General features: G+C 38.8%; 1 long non-coding RNA gene across 1 annotated transcript; it reads right to left on the bottom strand.

The window, feature by feature from the left end:
* Window positions 1-2979: 2979 nt before the first annotated feature.
* LOC141705153 (uncharacterized) lies at window positions 2980-3722 on the bottom strand. Its single transcript, XR_012568225.1, has 3 exons — window positions 3588-3722; window positions 3218-3428; window positions 2980-3115 (listed from the first exon to the last, which is right to left on the bottom strand). It is a non-coding gene; the product is annotated as an uncharacterized LOC141705153 (long non-coding RNA).
* Between the last annotated feature and the right edge of the window lie 272 nt (window positions 3723-3994).

The following is a 3994-nucleotide window of genomic DNA, read 5'->3' as shown; positions in this document are numbered from 1 at the left end:
TAGAAATAGTTGACATAGGTTTAACCACAAGATCATCCATGAAGTGGACCCTGTATATAAATATCAAGAACCTCTATACGACCCCTACTTGAACGATCTTTTAACTCAGCATTTTTGATTTCTTTTTCATTCTCGACCTCACTATTAAAGGAAATCGAAAATGCTGAGTTAAAATATAAATTTAAATCCGATAGAGCGTGTTGAATTAAAATGATATGAAATAGATATTAATATTCCCAGCTACAAATGTTATCCCCCGGAGATTGCAGTTAATCTAAGCTCTCTCTAATTCTGATTTATTTTATTGCATAAATATTGATTATGCAATGGTAACATTTATTTAGATGTAATTGTTTTATTTAGATTATTTCAAGGGTCAGAGAAAACCAATCTGACCATATTTATTCAGTTTGATCCAATTCAAAGGCTGTTGTGTTCAAATGTGTGCCAAACTGTGGATGTGGTCCTGAGTGTGCCAACAGAACTTCTCAGAAGGGACTTAGCTACCAGCTTGAGGTTTTTCGTACTGCAAAGAAGGGATGGGCTGTTAGATCATGGGATTTTATTCCTTCTGGTGCCCCCCGTTATCGATTATATTGGGAAATTGAGGAGGAAATCCGATGTTGATGTTGATCCAGAGAATAATTATCTATTTGGCATAGACTGTCTACAAAAGATGAAAGACTTAGATGGCAGACAGAAGCGAGTGAGAGATGTGTCTTTACCTTCATACATGGTCAATAATGAAGATATGGACACATGACCAGAGTATTGCTTAGATGCCGGCAATAGTGGCAATGTCGCTATGTTCATCAATCACAGCTGTCAACCCAATTTATTTGTGCAGTGCATGTTGAGCACCCATCATGATGCAAAGCTAGCTCGGGTTGTGTTCTTCGCATTTTATAACATACCGCCCCTGAAGGAGCTCTCGTATGACTATGGATATGCTGTTGACAGTGTACTTGGTTCCGTTACCAGGAAACGAACACGGGTCAACCAAAAGTAAAGATACAAAAAAATTTATTTAGATGTAATTGTTATATTTTAAAGTATTTTTTTCAAGGAGTTCTCGAACACATGCATTCTCTTTGTTTTTTCCTTTCCAGGCCGAGGGGTGAAACACACACACACACACAAATTCAAGCAGTGACATTTCATCTAGTTTACCATATTCAAATAAAACAATGTAAATCAGAATACTTGCCAGAGTTGAATGTCATTGGAGGAGCCATGTCGATTAGTTGTCACCTTTATGTGTTTATGAGAAAGATGTGCACATACTTTGTTGAAATCTGATAATAGGTTTTATTATGTGAGATATATATTATTTTATATCATCTCTCATATACTGAGCAAAATTAATGAACCTGTACTAGGCAGAATAGATGAACAAAAATTAAGAAACTACTGCTCCCACTATTCCCAGCCATTAGACTTCTTGGTTGCTTCATTATCCATCACTGCCTTGTGTCCAGCCTGCTTAGACTTGTGTTTCTTTCCCTTCAGATTGGACTTTGCACGAAGAAAATTAATAATCCCCACAATCCCAACCAAGTTGTGGAGATTGTGGAGTTGGAAAAATCTCAGCAATTCTCAAACAAACATGAGACAATGGTGGATAATGATGAGATTTCTATTGTTATGGAAAAAAGATGTGGAGGAGTAGATGAGAAGTTGTCCAAAAGGAAAAAATATCAAATTGGTGGTTTGAAATAGGAATACTCATTACATCAGGCGCTATGGCCTTCTTGTCTTCTTTACAGATGAGATTAATGGCTTTCCTTATATACTCCGAACCACTTCTCGAAAAATTTGACAATTTAACCTTTTTGTCATTGACCTTGAAAGCCACCTCTCCTTCATGTTCAACTACAACTGCTGGACTATCCACCATCAATGTGCTTTCATCCACTCCATCAATAAACACACCATGTGCATATTCTCTCACTTGCTTCCTCATTTCTCTCTCAGAAGTCTCTTTGAGAGTGTAATTCAATCTGTATGCATAAAGGAATTCAGCTGCTGCAACATCTGCATCTGTTCTTCTGGATCCCCTGCATCTCAGATTTGCCTCTATGAATCTCATCCAATCAACCCTTGTCCTTTCCAGATTTTCTTCAGATAAAGTCATGTTTTGAAGTCTGTTGTCTGAGAAGTACTTGACCACAAATGGAATTGTGAAGGCCTGAGGTGAGACTCCTTTGATGAATCCCTTAATCATGTCTCTGAAGATCTCATTCTCTCTTCTGCCAGTGGTGATGACCTTCTTGTTAAACACAAACAACTCTGCAATATTCATCTTATTCAGAACACTCGTTGAAAATCTCCAAGTAGTTCCATCCGCGACATTGACATATGCTCAGGTTTAAAAAATAAATTAGTGATAATGTTTAGCAAATTTCCATGACTTGATCTTGTGGAATTTGTTGTTCCAGAATGGGTTGGTTTTCTCCTTGAGCTTCACTTGGAGCTTCTTCAGAATCAGAAGTGTCCTCATCCAGTTGCTCCTCGTTCTCTTGCTCCTCTATTGCTTGAGCATCAGCTTCTGCCTGTTGAGCAAAAGCATTGAATACATTAAGCATATGAGCTGTCGGGATACCTTCATGTAAATTTGGGTAATCGTCTTGATTTTTAAGTTGGACAACGAGCTTCAGGGGCATGAATGGAGGACTGGAAAAATCTGCAGGGAATGTACCTCTTTGTTCTGGTGAAAGACTTGAGCTGAGAACAATCTGCAAGAATCTGGGATAGATGCAGTATGTGTTGTTCAACCGTTGGTGAGCCACAATCTCCCTCATTATTACATGTCCAAAATTTATCCTTCTATTCTGTGCAATGGAGATTCCCAACTTCATTATCAGCGTTGACACTCCAGACCATCCACCTGTCTTTGAAGACATTGTGTAGGTAATGATAGAAAAGAACAAATTATATTCCTTCGGTAGGTGGTTCTTGTAGAAATGTCTAGGGAACTGTCCGTTTTCAAGAGTTGCATTGATTCCTTGAAAGAATTGTAGCATTTCTTGCTGCGTTGGAGGATCCACTAGATTATTTCTCGGAAAATGCAAGGCTTCGTTTAGATCATCTTCTGATATCCTCACATCTTCTCCCCCTACATTGATTGTCATACCATAGTTGTTGTTGAGAATCTCACTAACAAGTATAGCAACATAGAGGCAAGTGTATAAAGAATTTAACAAGTTTAGGCCAAGACCACAGTTGAGCTATAAGCTCTTTCTGCCACTGTTCCGTTCAGGCCTTGATCTACCAAGCTCAGGCCCTGGACTGTCTTCCCTTGTGCCACTGTTTGGTTCAGGCCCTGAGCTCAGGCTTAGGTCCTGAACTGTCTTCACCTGTGCCACTGTCTTCCTTGTTTTATCAACTTCTTCTTCTTCTTGTTTTTGCACCTTGTTCTTCATAATTTCCTATAAACATAGAAAATCAAGACTTAGCATCCATCTAAATTAAGTAACAACTAGTACTAATTATTTAGGACTAAAGCATCACAAAATAAGGTTAAAAGAAGCATAACATGAAGTAAAATATCTATAAATTAGTCATGCATCAAATACCCCCAACTTAACCTTTGCTCGTCCTCGAGAAATCAACTCCCCTGACTCATGGTAATGATGATGTGAACCCGAAAAAGGCAAAGTACTCGTTAATCTTGACATGGAGGTCTTCAATGCGTTGCCTTGATGGGCATTGACCAGTACAACAACATGAATGTGGATGAGATGTAACCGCCAAATTAGTACCATCCTCATCGACCGGAGATGATGCCTCATGCTCCCGTCCACATTCCTTGATCCTCACGTTCCCATCTACTTCTTCAACTAATTCCCCAAAGTACGCCCGGGCACTACTAGATTTGTGTTCTTCCGATTAAAGACACCAAGTCTTTCTGCAATTCTTGTAATGAAGCCCCCTACCATAATAAAGACATCTGCGTGCTTATCTGATATTCTCATGATTGAATTGAGACATTTGC

Source organism: Apium graveolens, chromosome 2 (assembly GCF_009905375.1).
Source record: "Apium graveolens cultivar Ventura chromosome 2, ASM990537v1, whole genome shotgun sequence".
Lineage (NCBI taxonomy): Eukaryota > Viridiplantae > Streptophyta > Magnoliopsida > Apiales > Apiaceae > Apium > Apium graveolens.
This window is presented reverse-complemented; position numbering and strand designations above follow the sequence as displayed.